This window comes from Camelus bactrianus, chromosome 14, assembly GCF_048773025.1.
Source record: "Camelus bactrianus isolate YW-2024 breed Bactrian camel chromosome 14, ASM4877302v1, whole genome shotgun sequence".
NCBI lineage: Eukaryota > Metazoa > Chordata > Mammalia > Artiodactyla > Camelidae > Camelus > Camelus bactrianus.
In genome coordinates this window covers 56,332,928-56,353,842 of record NC_133552.1, presented here as the reverse complement: position 1 = coordinate 56,353,842, position 20,915 = coordinate 56,332,928, and the positions used below count along the sequence as shown (strand labels likewise).

At 35.4% G+C, this 20,915-nt stretch overlaps 1 protein-coding gene across 2 annotated transcripts in view; it reads right to left on the bottom strand.

The window, feature by feature from the left end:
- GPC5 (glypican 5) overlaps nt 1-20,915 on the bottom strand; it is a 1,166,213-nt gene that overhangs the window by 314,179 nt on the left and 831,119 nt on the right. The window lies entirely within an intron of this gene.

Here is a 20,915-nt window from a genome sequence, read left to right as displayed (position 1 = left end):
ATATGTATAGTGCATTTTTTAGGGAATATTAAAAAAAATTACCATTAAGTATTTCTATTCTGTTCCCTCAGAACAGAATACTGAGTAAAGCTGATGTATCATAATTGTATTTACAAATGGTCACACCTTAAGCTAGTCCTAATGGCCACCCTTCAGTGAAACTCATGAAGTCACCCAGTTCTTTCAGTCTTCAGTCTCCACTCTTAACATTTCTGTCTGAAAGTGGAGACCTGGTATTCACTCTACAGCCTGTTTCCAGTGTGGGGAACATGACAACTCCTCCATTCCTATTCTGAGTTCATTCTTCTTTCTCAACATGTATTAAGTCGACAGCATCTGCAAATTGAGTGATACTTTGACAGAAGACACAGCTCATCTCTCTAAGGATATTCATATACAGTGAAGCTCTCAGTACCAGAGCTTACTTTATGGCTCAATGAAATTAATTGGTATAGCTGTCTCTTGTAATGTCTTTTTAAGTAGAATGGAATATTTTCTCCCATTTTGTACATGCATACAAGTAAGGAACTAATATCCAACATATATAAACAGCTCATACAACTCAACACCATACAAGCCAAATAACCCAATTAAAAAATGGGCAGAAGAACTGAACAGACATTTTTCCAAAGAGGAAATGCAGGTGGCCGACAGGCACATGAAATGGTGCTCAATGTCACTAATCGTCACGGAAATGCAAATCAAAACCGCAATAAGATATCATTTCACACCTGTCAGAATGGCCATCATCAAAAAGTCTACAGAAAGCAAATGTTGGTGAGGATATGGAGAAAAGGGAACACTTGTACACTGTTGGTGGGAATGTAAATTGGTGCAGCCACTGTGGAAAATAGTATGGGAGGTTTCTCAAAAAACTAAAAATAGAACTACCATATGACCTAGCAATCCACTCCTGCGTTTATATCCAAAAACAAAACAAAATGTAGCACTCACTAATTCGAAAAGATACATGCACCCCAAAGTTCATAGCAGCGTTAATTACAACTGTCAAGACATGGAAACAGCCTATGTGCCCATCAAAGACAAATGGATAAAGAAGATGTGGTATATAAATATAGACAATGAGATACTACTCAGCCATAAAAAAGAATGAAATTTTGCTATTTGTAGCAACATGGATGGACTTGGAGGGCCTTAAGCTAAATGAAATAAGTCAGAGAAAGATATATACTATATGACATCACATGTGTATGGAATCTAAAACATCCAGCAAACTAGTGAATATAAAAAAAGCAGACTTAACAGATACAGAGAACAAACCAGTGGTTACTAGTTTGGGGGACAATGCAGGGGTGGGGGTGTGGGAGGTACAAACAACTGGGTGTAAGATAGGCTCAAGGATGTATTGTACAACAGGGGGAAGACAGCCAATATTTGGTTGTAATTATAAATGGAAAGTAACCTTTAAAATTATATAAAAATAAAAAAATTAAATCACTGAAAAGGATAAGTAGAAAAATGATGAACAGCAAAATTGTCCATTTTTTCCTCAATTGCTGAGTTTTCTTCATTGGTTAGGATCTAGTCTCCATCTTTGGCATCATAATTAGACTGCAAATACAGGAGGCAAATGTGTACCGCATCAAGACAAATCACACTAGTGTGAAGCTCTTTTGAGGGCAGGGACCCTGTCTCCTGTCTCCCCTGCCCACCACTTACATTAGCCTTGTTCCTGGTACATCACAAATACACTTTGAGCATTTATTATGATAATTAATTCCAAGTTGTGACACTTGTCATGAATCTGCTAGGACACTGTGCTCTGAAAATGCAAAAGACCATTTCTGGGCCTTGAACCTGGGATTCTATTAATGAATCCTCAGGGAGGGTCCATGTTTTCTAGAAAATACTACAGTGAAGCAAACACAAAGATTGTCAAGCCATACTGCTTATGATTAAAAACAAAATACCAGTGAAGTAAATTGGCTTCTAGTAAGGTAATGCCCAATTCATACTTATGAAAGGATGCTTGAACTTTGTGAAAGGAAAGAAGCTGTCTAAGGATAAATAACTTATGAGCATGGAGATAAAATTACCCCAAGTATTTGTTTTGTTTTGAGCCTGGGAAACGTGGTTTAAACTAAGGATAGATAGGCTTAATGATGGAGATGTGCTTAACCTTGGTTTGATCTGGGCACCCTGGGATGTAGTTAGAATTTCTTCTAACTCTGACTCTGAAAATAGTGCTGTTGAACACTGCGGAGCCAGATGGATCAAATCAGACAGATCGCAAGCAATTTATTTGACAATGGAGATTTCAATCATTAAGGAGGACTGTGCAGCCTAAAAATGTGCCCTGACCTTGCTACAGAAAGAAATAGGTAATTTTCAGTGTAAGAAATGTACTGTCATATTTTCTAACACTTATGTAAAAATGACAGCCCAGACTAACAAAGGGGAAAAATAAACACAGTGTTACAATTCCACCTTGCCATCCTTTACGATGTCATGTTTCCATTTCCTTCCTTCCTCCTGCATTATTTTTTAAGAGGGATTAGGCAGTCTGATTTCATTTGCACTGCACTTTTACAATGTCTGTCAGAGTATTTTAGGAACTTTAGAACACTCTGATGCCTTAGTCAGGACTTTTCAGTTTTCGTAAGAAATTATAAAGACTTAAATTTAGTTTTGCACGATTTCACTTCCTCTCTGTTCCATTTGTTCGCTCGCCGTCCTGTCGGCACAGGGCTCGTGTTGTTCTGGGTAGCCGTGTGTTTTGGTCAAGCTCACTTTCCCTCTGCCTACTTTCAGTTCAATCTGTTTTTCATGTTTATGTTCACACAGCAACCTAGAAGTTCTCCACGTGCTGACTGAAATCAAAAACTTTGTAAATACTAAGATCATGTTAGTAAGAAACACAATTTATCGGTAGTTTTCCCTTAGGAGGCACATTAGTTATACAGACATTAAGTTGAAACTTGTTTTTAACTTTTTTTATATGGGGGGGGAGATAATTAGGTTTATTTTTTTTTAATGAAGGTACTGGGGATTGAACCCAGGACCTCATGCATGCTAGGCACACACCCTACCACTGAGCTATACCCTCCTCCCGAAACTTGCTTTTAAATGTTACATACAATTTATATATATAAAAAGGTGAGGTAAGGATAGACAAGGAGTTTGGGAGTAACAGATACACATTACTATATATAAAATAGATAAACAAGGGCCTACTGTATAGCACAGGGAATTATATTCAATTTCTTGTAATGAGGCATAATGGAAAAGAAGTTGAAAATACATATGCATATATGCATATGTATAGCTGAATCACTTTGCTGCACACCTGAAACCAACATTATAAATCGACTATGCTTCCATAAAAGTAACAATAAAAATCCAAAAAATAAATGTTATACACAATTTAAACTGTACTGAATTACAAGTGATATTTGTATTATACTTGCAAGACAGTTCACACTTTAGAAGGTGTGCTTTCCTTCACATATTATTCTAGAAAATAAGGAATACATGATCAAAAATAATCATATTCTTATTAAGGATGAACTGTGTTGGTATTGTAATCATAGCTACAGATAGCCGAAATAACACACAGTGGGGCGGCACGGAGTTTGAGGAAGAACACTAGCTTTTTGTCTCCTTTGAAATCCAGCCTAGCATTTCCTCTGTGTGTGCCCTCTGGCAGGTCATGAGCAGAGCTAGGATTCAGCCTTCTGCCCCAGTATCCTTCCCTATCAGGTGGGAGTAAAACTGTCTTCCTCATAGGTTTACCGTAAGTTTTAAATGTGAGTTAATGCCAAAGCTGGACATGTAACATGATATCAAATGATAATTTTTATTTAAATTCCTTCCCAAAGTCCAAATATACTTTCATGAAGCCTTACTTCTTAAGGTATTTTTATTTTACTCCTAAGAACTTCAGCTAGTTTTGGCAGTGTCAGTATTGATTTAATGCACACTTGTGTGTGTGTGTTTTGGTTCAAAAGTGAATTCACCAAAAGGTTTCTTGGATAACTAGGACTTGTTAAAAATACTCATAGTTATCCTCTATTTAGACCTGTTAGTTAAAGTTCACTGTCTCTTTTATCTATACATTCTGCCTTTGTTTCTAGAATTCAGAAATCTTAACTTTTTTTTTTAATTTCCTCTTTCAAGTTGCATCCACCACAATTTTTAAAAGATAAATTCCTATAGTAACGGTAACATTTACCTACTAGAGATTCACCAATTCTAACCGTACTATTATTTTTATTAGGATTATATCATATTTGTCTGTCTAGCACAAAGTGATATTCTTCTAAGTGCCTGATGTTATAGATTGGGGCATATTTTTGTTTGTTTTGAAAACATTTATTACCACAGATCAGAAATACTTGTACTAAATATATGATTTATAAAAGCCTACTAGTTACACTACACTTGAATTTCCAGAATTTGAATCCATTTAAGGTTCATGGATATACACACACGCGCGCGCACACACACACACACACACACACTCACTGTCTTGCTTTCCTTTTACCTGATCTTTTCCCAGTTTTGCATCAACTCCAAAATGTTGGGGAAAGGGGGTGGGAAGGGATAAATTTGGGAGTTTGAGACTTGCAAATATTAGCCACTATATATAAAAATAGATTTTAAAAAGTTTCTTCTGTGTAGCACAGGGAAATATATTTAATCTTTAATGAAAAAGAATATGAAAACGAATATATGAATGTATATGCATGACTGGGACATTTGTGCTGTGCACCAGAAATGGACACATTGTAACTGACTGTGCTTCAGTAAAAAAATAGCTGAAACTCATGTCAGTCTTGATTGATATTTATCAACTGCTCTAAAAACAAGACTGTATTAGAGGATTTCATTACAGGCTATAACTACATGTTTTAAAATATCTAGTGCTGATTGCAGCTAACACAGACTTTAACATAATTTATGCTACGTATTCCTTATGATAGAAATCACTAGTGCCATAGACACAAGACTACTCTGAGTCCCATCCTGCATGGCACTAAAATCATTTTGGCAGTTATTTCTCGGTTCAGTTGTTGCGATAGTATACTACCTCCTACACACACTATCCTAATGAACATTTTAGGAGGGGTGACATGGAGCAAATAGACCACATTTCCCTAGAAAGCACAAAACCTACACAGATGTCCTGGGTAGACCTAGACCAGACTGCTCATCTCACTTCACCGAGGGAACGAGTCAGGTAACCGATCTGTAATGCACTGTTAAACCCAAGGAAATCTATCAGGCTCCTGGTGCTCGGCACTCAAAAGCAGAATGACAGAAAGTGATCTGAATCCCACCTGCCACTGCAGGAACAGTTGCGCTTTACTGTTTCAGGTAAAAACCAGAAAAAGAGTGGGCACCTACTTGAGCCATCGAGATGAATGCTGGTAGGGTGTATTTTAGCACATGTACACGTAATTAATTATTGCTGTTATCTGTAAACTTGGAGGAAAAGGAATAGATGCCCAAGGGCTAATAGCTTTCAAATCAAAGATAATTAATAACCTTCTTGGATGACTTCCTCGGTGCCAGGAACTGGCTAAAAACTTTACCTTTCTTATCTCAGTTTATTTTCCCACAGTGACTTATTACTAGTCCATGTTAAGGATGAAAAAAAAAAAAAAAAAAACCTAGGGTAGAAAAAGAAGGAAGAGAGCCTGTTAACTGCTACCTACAGGTTCTAAAGACACAGAGCCTCTCCTGGAACCGCAGAGCAGGATTTAGCCTCTTAAACACAAGGCTTTACTACATCCCACAGCTGGAAAATATTCTATCAGCTACTTGTTGTTGGCCTTGCTTTTACAAGGGGGGTGGGCAGTTTTACATGTTCTTCTCCTTATCACCTTATGGAGCAGACATCAACCAGTCTGCTGCTTCCACACACAAGTTTACCCTTCCATGGGTATGCCTAAATACAACGTGAATGAGAATACTCCATCTCTGCTTGTGCTGTGGGGTGGGAGACAGGAACCCCATGAAGACACAAGCTCCCTTCCAATTTCTCTTCTTCAAAGTTTCCAGTCTCTCGAGACTCACTGTAAATGTAGATTGGGGGGAAAAAAGTGTTTTACTTCTGCAGCTCCCTGTACAATTGACAATTCACAGGTTCTGTTCATCTACACTTTCCCTTTAAGATTTGACATTCAGATCGTGCTCTTGATTTTAATTTATTAGACTATGATTAATGTATAATAACAAACTATACCTAAGATTTTCTTTTGTTAAAGGGTTGAAATACAGGTCTTTGGGGCCTTGGCTTTTAATTTATTAGACTATGATTAATGTATAATTATATTAATGTATACATTTGATTTTGTATTGTTTTAACATCGTCATACCATGTGCTAAATAATTGCTTTAGTTTTATTCAATGCACGTAGAGGAAAGTTATCTTCAACGTGTAATAAAGTCAAAATCCCACTGTTTGTGTAATTAATATTCATGACTTTCAGTATTCATGAAATATTTTAAACTGACAACATTAGACCCTGTACTCAATTGGTTTTTTTTATTTTAAAATAATTATTCCATTTCCCTTCTACATTTAATGAATCTATTCACTACATTACATAATGCTTAATGTCTAAGCAGAGAAACTAAAACTGTAGATCTCAAGTTTCATTCTAATAAAAACACTAGTCACAATGCCACATATATTAATATTTACACTCAGATTTCAACCTAAGTATAGACACTATGGATATTCCATACTCTGTCCTGGACTGTGAGTCTCCCTAGGAGCTGAGAGTGGGTTGAATGACCCATATAACTCAATGGCACAAGAGGGCTGCCTCTGGGAGCCGGAAACAAGGAAGACAATCAAGGTGCAGTGGCCGAGGGGCTAAAGAACAGAAACCCTTCCTCGTCCAGGCACATCATAGTAAGTGGCTGGGACTGCCTATCCTTCTTTCCAATGACAACTTCAGCTGTCATTTGTTTCATATTTTGATTTGTTTGAGATATGCCTGGCCTTTTCACTTCAACTAAGAAGGCTTGAATATCACATTTTTGGAATGCATTTGGATTGATAAAGAATCTCGGGAAGATTTACTAGTGGAAAACTGACCTTCCATACAATTGGTTGTAAAGAGAGCGCAGAGCTTGCGCATTACCTGAGAGTTACCAGGACCATCTTACAATACGTGGATCAAGTAAGTTACGCAACATGTAATTTGATTTTGCATCCATTGATTCTCCCGTGGGCACCTCTGCAATACCCAATAGAATTAGCTTTTCTGGGGGTCTAATTGTATTGGCTCCATCACTCAATGGTGTCTGTCTTTTACATCATTAAGTAGCAATCTACCAAAGTCCTAGAGCCAGGGTAAATGGAGTTATAATGTGGATTAATTCTATAGGCTGAATATCAACTTTAAAAAGAATCTTTAAAGGCACTTTTGAATGAGCAGTTCCTATACCAAAATGAAATAATAAAATCAACAAAATCTAATTTTATTTTTCCTTAGGCTTATTTTACCAATTATGCTGAGCCCAGTTCTATGCCCATCAAGATTACACTAACGCTTTTTTTCTGAAAAAGCATCTAATAGGTTTTAAAATATAGATAATATTGATATATACACATATATTACTACACTATTTACCAAGCATTTTCAAAACATTTTAAGAGTTTAAAATTGTTTAAAATTTAGTTATCTATTACTTCAGATGGTTTTTGTTTAGCATTTCATACATCTGATCCCTACCGAATTTAAAAATCGCCTTAGGCTAACTAATGTTTAAACCAAGCTGGATTTACTGTTGCACACTTTACAAGCACATTCTATTTGGGGAATAATCCTAAAGTTACAAATGTGCTACACCCTACATCCAACGCACCCTTCAACAAAACCCCAAATACACACAGTCACTTTAAATAGCAAGATAAATGACATCAGAATTGATCAAAAATGAAGCTGTTAAAGAGTAAGTTAAGTTGTACTAACTTTTTAAAATCTTAAACTTTTTAAAGGTCTCATTCATAGTTCTATTCAAAAATAGAACTGAAAGGAGTGATTTGCCTAACCTCTCAAATAATCTTTCTTTTGGGGAAAAGTAAGCAAAGCTGCATTTTCTACAGCTCCATCTCTTAACTGCTATTCAATCTATGCTGCAGCATGGAAACAGATTTCAATTTACTCAAAATGAGATCTGTCCATAAATAATTAGCAAATTGATAGTAAAGAATAATTATGAGAAAATTGATAGAAAATATCTCAAACTGTAATACCCTGAGATAAATCATAGTTAATTGTACATGGAAATTCATTAGCTTTATTTGGATACGTAGTTAGATGGCTAATTATGTTGAAAACGCAATGGAACTCTTAAACATATGTTCACTTCCCCAAGCCCTAGAAGGTGTTCTTTCTTCCTGAAGTCATGTCATCCGTTAAATTTAAAAGATGTTTACATTTCATATGATCTTTAAAATCTGAAGGCAAGAATATGGGGAATTACTTGTGCATGTCAAAATACTCTATTACTTTACTTTCAAAAATCATATAATTTTCCTCTTTGTGGGACACATGTATCACCTGAGGTTTGTGAAGAACAGGCTTTAGCTTTAACTATTGAGGGTTTTTAAATTACCTCACATGAAACCAATTTCTTCTTTTTTTTTTTTTTTAAGCATGGTAATTGCTACAAATAATACAGCCCTTACCACTACCACCCCATGCCCCCTCCCTCCGCAGATTCTACTCCTAGTGTGTTCTAGTTTCTTCTGTTTACTTTTAGGTTAATTTTTGTACATCCTTTGTATACCTAACATTTCTTACTGTAACTTTATCTAACAAGTGTACCTGTCTTCCTGTTTACTTAAAAGACCAATGCTACAGCCTATATTTGGTAATCATTAGATAGCCCTGAGAGTTGCTGGTCATCATGGGTAATACACAATTTCCAAGTCTTTCATGTATTCCTCCCCCCGGAGAAATGTATGCCGCTCTAACTTCTTGAAATTGCACCTGCTAAGATGATCAATGCTTTTCTATTTGCCAAATCTATTCAAGCAATTTGGTCTTTCTTGTCAGGATTTCTGACTTATTGGACTATATGGACTATTTTTCTTCTGGAACCCTCTTCTTCATTTTTCTCAGGAACAAATTGGTCTCATCTCAGTTTTCTTTCAATGGCTCCTTTCTTCCTCCACCTACCCCTCCATCTTGGAATTCAGGAATCCTCTCTCTGCATTCTCTCTAGGGCAATCTTGTATACTCCTCTAGGTCTTTCCTAGTCAACACTAACTTCTCTTCACAAATCTAATCCACCTCTCTGGCTTGTCTGATTTTATCGCTACTTGGTCTTTTATATCAAATACTCAAGCTAAATGAGTTCTATAATTTTTGATACTGTCTTTTAATACTCTTGCTCTCTCATCCACACTGTTTGCTAAGCTGGAAACATCCATCATTCCAGTAGACTGATCTAATTAAGAGCAACCATTTTGTCTGGTCAATTTTTGTATCTCCAGCAGCTAGAATAATGCCTGATTCACAGAGGTTGCTCAATAAATATTTGTTGAATAATTAATTTCCCCTTTTCCTTTCTTTTCACATCCAGCTGGCTCTGTTGATTTCTATAGCTTATTATTGACTACAACAAATGTGTTATCTCAAAAACCTATATATCTGAGTAATATTTTTCTTCCAGACAATATGCGGCATATATTCTTTTCTCCTATACCTGCATATAGCTTTGAAAATTCATAATTCCTATCTTGGTATTCCTCCGAATTTCCTAGTTTGTCAGAGCTTTGGACATCATTTCATTTTGTACAGAGTGTGAATCACAGGGTAAATCAACTGAGCTCCATTAGTACCTTCAAGTCATTTTTATTGTTTGTACTTCCCCCCCACCAAATAGCCACATGTAAGTTCCTACATCCAATGGATGAGTACCCCTGAAAAATATGAATCCATAAATGAATGGTTTCTAATCTCAGTTGGGCCCTCAGCATTGATCAGCAGTACTTTCCCTTGCAATTGGTCAGCTCTCCATTTTCCCTTAGAGACTGTTCAGATCTGCTTCTAGTTCTCTCCATCTCCTCCCTTCCTCTCTTCGAGATGATCACGTTTACTAATTATTTTAGAAATTTGAGGCTTCGATGGGCATGAAATGCCATCAATGCCTCCTAACTTCAGCACCCCCAAGTAGCAAGTTGTGGTACTATGATATTTTAGGGTTGCTTTTCCTCCAGTCTCCCAGGGTAAGATCTGATCAAGGTCCAATTATCCAGGACACTCTTAATCCTGCCCACTGCTGAATCCTCTTGACCTTTGCTTTTTCAGTCAGGTGTCTCTCCTGAGTCTTTAATGTCTCCCTGTCCACTGATTCTTTCTCCTTGGATCAAATTATACTCAGCATCCTCAGTCTCTGCCTCTCTCACTAAATCTGTTACTGTGCTTGGCCCTTAAGTGCTAGGTACTCCCAGATTTCTATTCTTTTCTAAACTTTTCCAACCCTTTTTAATCCTGATGCTTTAATTAGGTGATCTCATCTCCCACCTCTAAATGAACAACTTTCAAGTCTCTATCGCCAGTTTTGATAAAACCTATGAATTTCAGGTATATATACCCAACTACCTACTGGATAAAAATCACCCAAAGTATGAAAATATTTGTAAATAGAATTATTTCTGCCCTTCTTTCACCCCACCAAAAACTTGCTCATTTTCTTTGTTCTTTCTCTCAGGGACAATCTCCATTCTTCAGCCAATGGCTAAAGCTAGACATTCTGGGACGATGACTGACTCCTAACTTTTCTGTCAAAGACTTCTGGAAGGTTTTAATGTCATTTCTTTTCTTAGAACCATCCTTATCTATCATCTTTGAAGACTCCTATATTTAGGTGTTACAGCTAAGTACAGTTTTGACTAGGCATGGAAAATATTGATAAGTAAAGGAAACTGATTTTTTTTTTTTAACATTCCAATTATCTTCTGAATATTATGGGTCCTGGGACAGATGCTCAGCTGGTTCTAAGTCACAGTCTTCCTTGGTACAAATTACTGCAAGTTTCCTTAAATTACTTCGTGTATCGATTCTACATTATATGCTTATAATTCTCTCAATTTTGCCATTCCATAAATCCCAGAATATCTACCTGATCTGCTGTGTTGCAACAAAGAGTGAGATAACCCAATAAGAAGAGTTGGGCACTGTCTTAAAACTTTGAGGTTTTAACAAGGGTAATCTTGGCTCTTTCAGTCGAGAGCTAGTGCTTTCTGTATATCAAGTCTATACAAATGCACTCATGCTGATTCCATCATTGCCTTCAGCAACCATTTGAGACTGGTATTTTTAATTATCTTTATTTATCTTGAAAATCTTTCATTTCACTCAATACACTCCCACCAACCAAATGCTGTGTTTATGTTGTGAGTCAAAGATGATTTTTTTTGCTTCTTAAATGATGCATATTTCATTTAAATACTTCACAAAGCTACTAAGTGTGTGGTCCTGACTGCCTCTAGCTTACTTGCCTTAACCTTTCTCCCAGCTTTTCCCCCTTTCCCTCCACTACTGGCTCCATATCTATTAACAACCATTCCTTGCTATACAGGACTTCCTATGCCACCAATTTCTGGAGGCCTATGTGCCAGCTCCTTAGAGACCTAAGCTCTTTCTGAAGCTCTCTCAGTTAAGCTAGACTCTCTGCAGCTCCTTTCCTACCTCGAGGGATAAGCATTCTCCTTCCAGAAGCTTGAACTCCCTCCAATTCAGAGCTGAGTCCTGAGAAGCCTGACTACTTTCCTTCTAGAGGAAACCTATCGCAATATTTATTCTATCTCCTTTATTGATTCATTTTCTTTTTCTGTATCTTGTTAGTTTGATGCCAACTCAGTGTAATACGACATACACCATTCCACTTTGGGGATTCCCCAGATTCAAATCTAATTTTCTACCTTCTTCCATATTCTCATTTAAAAAATACATATTTATTTAAGTTATATGAACCCAATGTTCACAGCAGCAGTATTTACAACAGTTAATATACGGAAGCAACCTAAGTGTTCATCAGCAAATGAATGGAAAGATATGTATGTATATACATATGCACACGCATCCCCCACACACAAAGGAATATTACTCAGCCATAAAAAAGAATGAAATTTTGCCATTTGCAACAACATGGATGGACCTGAAGGGGATTACGCTTAGTGAAATAAGTCAGACAGAGAAAGACAAATACTATATGTTATCATTTACATGTAGAATATAAAAAATTAAACAAATGAATGTAACAGAACAGAAACACATTCACAAATATAGAGAACTAGTGGTTACAGTGGGAAGAGGATTTGGGGAATGGGCAAGAGAGGGATAAAGGATTTAAAAATACAAACTAAATAAGTATGTAGAATAAGTATGTGTAACAATATAAGGATATATACATACACTATGTGTACAAATATGTAAGGATATATTGTATAGCACAGGGAATATAGCCAATATTTTATATTAACTTTAAATGGAGTATAAACTATTAAATCACTATGTTGTATATCTAAAGCTAATATTATAAATCAACTACAGTTTAATTTTTTTAATGAAATAAAAATTTAAAACTTTAAAATACATATTTATTTTCCTGACTCAACAATGCAATGTCCTTCCAATCATCTCTTTTAAGACCATTCCATTGTGCCCTTTGCTACCCACGGTTCATGGTAAACAAATTCTCCTTCATTGTCCTTCTCTGAATGTTCTCCCATCTCTTAGCCTTAACTGGAAACTGGCTCTCCCAGAGAACAGCAACTATGAAAGAAGTATTATTGAAAGAGAAATTCCTCAGGTTTCATTTACAACTAAACCCACTTCAATTTAGGTCACTCATACACTGTACCACTCAATCATACTTTGTCAAAGTCACCAATGATCCCTTGTCACTAAATCCAATCTATTTACTAGTGTTTTTTTACATGATTTGCCTACAGCATTTGGCTACTCTTCAAATTTGGACATTTTTGAAATTCTCATTTCCTTGTCTTGCATAACAGCAATTGTCCTGCTTCTTCTTTATCTAGTACACTTTATGTATTCCTTCTTTGAGCCATTTCTGTATAGTGGCCCTGGGTATTATGTCTTAGATTTTGCTCGCTTTTCATGCTGCATTCCCTCACTGGAGATTAGCTTTCAGCACTATGACTCCAATTAACCTTATGTAGTTAAGTTTGTCAGTTGTCCAACTCCAGCCTAGATCTTTCATCTGAGTTCTATTCTAGTATATCCAACTGTGCTACAAACATCAACATTTGGCTGTCATAAAAGGATTTCAAACTTTTCATGTTCAGAATTGAGCTTCTCATCCCTTCCCTATGCTCACTTTCCCTCCCCATTTCCTAATTACAGAAAACAGCACATCATCCTACCAGTGGCTCAAGTCAGAAACCCGGGCATCATTCTTGACTGCCTCTCCCCCTTCACACTTTATTTAACTACCAACTCTTTTAGGATCTACCTCCTCAATTCCCTCAATTTAACCACTCACAGACATACTTTCATGTCACTTCCATTCTCCCAGTAAACATCATTTTTAACCCAGACTATACCTTATGGTGTTGTAACTGGTCTCACTCCCCCGAACGTTATACCTCTCAGGGCTATTTTGAATACCACAGACAGGATAATATTTTTAAAACACACATTTGGTAAGGTAGCACCCTTGATTAAAAGCCTGAAATATTTCCACCTCACGATCCTCTCTTCCAATTCTAGCCATCCCTTAACCACCCTCTCCTCTGAAAACAAAGTAAACTATATCATCTATGCTTAAGTTTAACTTCTTTCAAGACATGCCATGTTACATTTTTCCCTTTGCTTTGAACACCATTCCATTCTCTCACCCTACAATGGTCTTCATTTGAATAAATGCTACTATTTCCTCCAAGGTACAGCTTATAAGATTGGGTTCATTGTTCATTTTACACGTCTGTGTGTACACCATGCTTTTTACACAGCTCTTGCTTTACTGTGTGTCCCCTTCACTGGAGTTTAATATTTGTAGAAGTAGGAGCTGAGTCTGTTTTGCTTATTTTATTCCAGCACTTTGCACATATAGTAGGCAGAATTCTAGAGAGGACCCCAAATGACATTTGCCTTTGTATAACCTCCACTCCTTGAGCATAAGTGTATTATAAAAGGAATTTTCATATATGTAAGGTTAATAATCTGTGACTTCAGGTAACTCAGATGAGAGATTATCCATATGGCTCCACTTTAATCCCCATGAGGACTTTGAAAGCAGATAGTTTTCAGTGATTTGTAGTAAAAGAGAGTCATAGAGGTTCAAAGCATGAAAAGAATTTCAGACAATCTGCTGACAACATGGAAGTGGATTTTCCCCTGTAACATATAAGACCTCAGTCTGGCTGATTCTTGATTTCAGCCTGGGAGACCCTAAGCAGAGAACCCAATTGAGTTCACATGGACTTCTAACCTAAAAACCATGAGATAATCAATGGGTGTTTTTTTATGCTGCTAAGTTTGTGGTAACTTGTTATACTAGCAATAGAAACTAATACAGCACACTCTGAAATTTAGCTGGAACTCAATAAATGCTTAAAGAATGAATTAATTTAATGCAACTTAGTCTAATAAAAACTCAACTTTGCTGTTCTTCGATATACAACTATTTTTTTTCTTTTGAATATATATATATTCAAAAATTCAAAATATATATATATAAATATATATATATTTAAGTTAATAATGGATTCATTTTTTAAGTTGATTCATTTGCTGTTGCCTGGGTAATTTAAACATCTCCAGGCCAAGAGCATCTCAGTGTTAAAGTACATTTAACAGGTCTTTTATAAGAGAATACATAATGTGCCCATCAAAGATCTAAATAAAGACTCAATATCAGCCATATCACTAGTAATTCAATGAAAGATCCAGCACTTGATGCTTATCACTGGCTTGAAAAGGGTTGGTTCTATTGATGTCTTTGTCTCCCACACACATCCCTGGGTGACTGTCTTAGTTTTTGTTTTGACATGCCATTTTTTCCCAGAGGCAACCCTTAAATCTATGTCAGAGCAACATAGGATGTCTGCTTATTCAAATCAAATATTCAAAACACCTGCTGTTCTGGGATTGTGGTTTGATTGCTGGCATTTAATTCTTTTTCAGTCTTCATCTATTACAAAAACATTTCCTATGATAAGGCAATGAAAGCTATGGAATCCTACCTGGGTTTTCGTTGTATTTTCCCTTTAAATAATTACAGTTATTTAGAGAATCTTTTAAAAGAAAACCTAGATGAACCTTTGCAGTATTTGTTGTGTTGATTCATTGGGATTTTTACTGAACACTTTAGGTCAGGCACAATGTTGGGCACTCAGAATAATATTATCCACGATGAAGTATAAATTATCCATGATGAACACCACATATTGAATAATATCATGCAAAGCTGATCTTAATCCAAAATAAGTAGCAGATACTGCATTAACCTAACAATATAAACTAAATACTAAAACATTACAAGTTATGTCTGAAGAGTGGTTTGAGCAGGAAAATATTTCATAGAGAATGTGGTTAAAATTTTTCTGAATGGAAACTAATGGAAAAGCAATCTATAATTTAAGACAGAATTGCAAGTTATATTTGGGGAGGGTGAATAATACACCTTAAGTGTCATGTAGACAGGAAGATAGGGAGCAGCAAGAAATGAAATTGGAAAAGTTGTATCAAGAACTGTGAAGAACCTGAGACCTTTATTTCAAGCTACAAGTAAGCCTGCCAGAGCTTCATGGATGCTTATAAAACATACAAGACTGCTGGGTCAGACATAGATTTTTAGTCCCAAGAATATAATATGAATGACCAAATCCTATTACAGATGCAAGGGCATACATATTTATTTACAAACACAAAACACACTTTTCTACATAGATTCAGGAGTTTTAGGCATTCAGGGTATACACACTTCAAATGGCACCACAAACAAAAGAAGCCTTTAACGCGTAACTAAAATTTGGACCACTTTTCCATCAACTTTCAGGGATGGTATAGTGACCCAAACCTTATTTGACTGAATGGTATTCCATGGCCAGAAGGAATCACTACAATATCAAAATCATAACAAAATAGTCACCATGATCAACTTAATTGGATACTACTAGTTTTATAAAAGATTAATTTAAAAATATATAATTTAGTTGAATGGATCTCTTAAATTCAGTATTATTGATGATTCTAATGTATACTTTTAGCAAATAAAGTGCTACCTTCTAAGATATTAAATGTGAATCCCAGCTCATTTCATGTTGAATTAAATGTCTTAAGAGCTCTGAATATGTTCTATCAAGTTGAGCTTGTATCTAAATTTCATTATTATTGTGACTGTAATTATTATTGTAATCAATTATGCATAATATTCTTTGATTTGCTTGCGTTCAGGAGCACACAATGCCACATACCTAGTCATTAATATGGTTGGTTGACCAAAATAGTGATGTTTCAGTCTTTGTTCTTTTCCTTTCCTTTATAATGAGTGCCCAGACATGATCTTTTTTTCTTCTCACACACATATAGATATCCCTCCCCATACTTTGACTCACGACTCAGTTCTCTTTTTTCAGACATTTCTAATTTTGTCTTTGTAAAGCTTTTCTTCACATCATATTTCCAACAGGATGTCAGTCCTTTTTAAAAATCTCCAATGAGTGCATTTTGTTCTTGCCCAGAACAGAATCATCTTTTCTCTTTGACAAAAAAGGTTGTTTCTTTCTGATATCGACTTCCCATAGTTTTTGGAAATCTTCCATAGAAGTTATATCCTTTTAATCCTCCAACTTCCAGATTGCCCAAACACAGTTATTTCTGTATTTAATTTAATCATACCTTTCTAGTCCTGATTCATGACCTCTATCCATAATAAAATTAAGTTACAATAAAAATACTGGGAGACTTTAATATGTACTCTTTGCTTGTCTGCAAATTTTCATTACAAAAATTTAATGTAATGCTAATATTGATAGCCAAACACGTTATATCTGTTTGTATGGAGTTAATGAGCCCTCCTTGAATGGTAATGCAAATGGCTGCCTCTGGGGAGACACAGATCAGATGATGACTCAGATTAACCAAATGTAACCTGGAATAAGTTATTTAAAATCTCTGGACCATTATTTTATCATTTCTAAATAACAGATTTTATATCCTGAGAGATTTTTTCCTAACTTTAATTTTTTATCATACTACAAAGAAAAAAAGTATTTATTTTGAATGTTTTCAACCTCTACAGTAGCAAGTTCAGGCTTTAATGGTATGATTTAAAGTACCATTCTATCTTCAAATCACCAGATGTAATAAATTAATAGAATATTGAAAAAAAAAAGTAATCCTAAATGTGCACCATTTTCCCAACATTTTTCTATTTTGCTCCAGAAAATACATTTTTTTCTCTTTTCAACTTAGGTAAATCTTTTCTCTTCCTGTGTGTAGGACCATAACTGACTGATAAAACTTTTTTCTAAAGAAAGCCAATTTTCATTAAGGGAATTTGGGAAATTATTTGATTATCACTTCCTATGCTCTTATCTATCAAGAAAAGAGAGTTATTTCCCAGAGGTTTTACAATGTCTAAACCCCTGTTATCTTCCAGTGCTAACTTTATGGTTATATATTAGAAATATGTTGCCCAGTGTGACCCACCTTAGTACAGTTATTCTGCATAAGTAGAACATTCAGTGGTACTGCATTGATTACACTGGACTCATTAAAGACAAATTTTCACCTGTGAACCCAGTCACCAATCTAAAATTGTTAGAAATTTTTTTTTTAAAAATCTTTCAGTGATGGAAACATTAACTGCTTTCAAAAATGAGAGCCAAATGCTACTGGTTCCAGTTAACATGAAACTCAATAATGCTTTATAAATATGAAAGGCTACATTGGTTTAAGGCAACATCTTAATTACATGTTATAACATTATACCAATTAATATCAGGGATCTGGGTATGCAAAAGTATTATATCTATAATACGCAATGCATATATTATTTTTTTAATAAAATTTTATTGAAAGTTAAAAAAACCTCTTATATCAGTTGCATAAAAGATAATCAGTAAAGTTTCCCGCAAGTGTAGCTTCAAGCATGATAATATACAGGAGAAATAGGATATTAACACTGAAGCTCTGGCTGACCTGAAATAGTTATCAGAAGACCTGGATCCTAATCTTGACTTATTGATGCTAAATTGTCATGTCACCTTTACATTATTTACCCCTATTGAGACAACTTTTTTCTCATTGTAAAGAAAGGCAGGATCTCTACATGTTTTTTTAAATTTAGACTTACATTTTAGTTAAGAAGGTCTTAGGTTAGAAAGTCAGCATGTCCTGAAATTATTACCTGATTTCACTTTATATTTTCACAAACTGTTAACTAATCTTGGTCATGTTAGTACAGTGAGAAAAAACTCTCCTGGCTTTCAAAATCTAATTGAAATTTAATGTCTCCTAAAATATTTCTTATAAAGTTTCCTTTGTGAAGCACTTATCCTGGGACAGCACTCATCTTGCAAAAAATATTTATCATAGGAAAATTCATCCAAAGATGACATATGCATGATAATAATAACAAGGAAATAACTGGTCCCTAAAATCAGGAACATCATCTGTTCTCCACTCAGATTACCCAAAATATCTTTCTCTTGTAACTCTTATTCTAAGAGTTAGCCTTAACTAGCAGTGAATAAGATATCAAAGCTACAATAAAAAACAAAGCATAATAAATATCAAGGAGGATACAGAAGTCAGGAATAGATTCCAAAAATCGATGCTCAATAAAATTACTAGCACTGGTCCCAATGTTACACAGATTGGTTTTTGTTTTTTTTAAAGCAACATATACTTCTTAGAATGAGATGTCAGCATTGCCTCCAATGAGAATGGGGGCTATGTTTCCTCCTTTTGAGTTTGGCCTAGCCTGAGACTTCTTTGTGATTTTTGAAGTAATGTCATAAAGTTGATTCAGCTTCAGCCTGGAGCTTGGGGGATGCTTATCTTGGAAGCCAGACACCAGGCTGTGAGGAAGTAGAGGGGCCATGTTTCAGCCAGGGACATTAACCAAGCTTAGCGGTCTACCCCCAAAATTCTAAGTGTGCATGCTTTGAAATGATTCCAGTCTTCCTTCAGCTCTCAACTCACTTTCAGCCTTCGAGTTTTCCCAGGTAAGGTTCCAGACATCATAGAACATCACTGTTTCCCATGCTCTATCTGAATTTTAACTCACAGAATCCAGAGGAGAATAGAATATTAATGTTTACTGCTAATACATTTGGGACATTTTGTTATGCAGCAATAGATTAACTAGAGCATACTATATTAGCAAATTTTTTTCCTTTGACTACCAAGTGGGATATGGATTTGCAGTCACCCCATCACAGAAGATTGATAATAAACAGCTTTGTTTCTCACATTAAAGAAAGGTGAAGTTATACTGATCACTTTACAACATGATTAATGCCCTTCTGCCTATTCACTAAAATAACAAATTATATTCATTAAAACGCCCCTTTTATATAAATTATTCATTATTCTTCAAAACTCATAACGTATTAATAGTACACTGATTTGCTTTCTCAAACTTCATCCTATTACCTGCCAAAGGCTGCATCAGCAATACACAATAAAGATTCCTTTACACTTGCCTTAACTTTGTCTATCCTACGATCCATTTAAAATGCCAACTTCCCTTCACAACTCTCAGGGGAAAAATGCTTTGTTTTAGGCTGTCATATCCCTGGAATTTTTCTTCCTGCTTCATCTTGAAATTTCAGTACCTAGCATCTCAGATGTCTATTTGACCTAATGGAACCAATTCTCTCTTTATCCTTGTGTTGGACCAAATGAGTCTTCTATTAAACCCATTGCTCTATTGTCCCATTCATGATTCTTCCTTCTCCTCTATGAGCTGAGAACTCATGGTTCATTGAGGCAAAGCTTCCATAGCTTCACAAACATCCAAATTATTGTTAACAATGTCTCTTTGACACTGAAGACTAGAAATGAATCAGCAATATACAAAATATTTTCTTTCTCAGTTGAAATATTAAAAAATAATGCACAGATGAAATACAGTTTTAAGAGTTGACAGAATTTATTTTAGAAGTAGGACCCAACCTGCTAATGTCATTTAAGATACGTTAGAATAGCAAAACAAAAAGCCTGATCGCTAACGAATAAAAATAGAGATTTTAGCTTCAGCATTCAAGTGTTTATTCATTGACTTCTGCTTGTATCAGAAAATAGCAGAATGCCATCAGCAGCCATTGTTTATTTAGGACGTTCAATACTGTAGATATTGGATTAGGTACTATCTCTACATTGTTTTTAATGCTTACAAAAATGCTACAGAGTAGATACCCAAATCCTAATTTTCCAGATAAGAAAACTGAGGCCTAAAAATGTTAATTAGCAATCTAAGATCAAAAGGCAGGTATATTCATTTATATTTGAGAATTACTGTTTTTGTCACTTCAATTAATATCCCCTTGGCCAACTATTACAGTCAGAGAAATAACCCCATTTCTTCCTTCTTTCAACATCCTAGCCATTTTTAAGCCGCTGACGTTTTTGTTTGACAAGATATAATTCTTAAGAGGTTTATCAAAAAGTGCTCTAAGCCTAACCAAAGATGTAAGAGTAACATCAGCCTGATTTTTATTGATACAGTATGATAACAGTCTGCTGTTGTTTAATGTGAAATGATTCTTACTTAATTTCTTATTTAAGCATGTGTGACTGAAAGAGAGAAAAGAATGTGTGTTCCATCAGTGCCTGCTACACACTTAGTCACTCACCTACACTGCTTTCTATCTAGTCAGTACTTAGAAAATATACTGTCAGTTAATGGTAATTCTAAGATGCATTTCAAATTCCTTATTCAGTATCTTC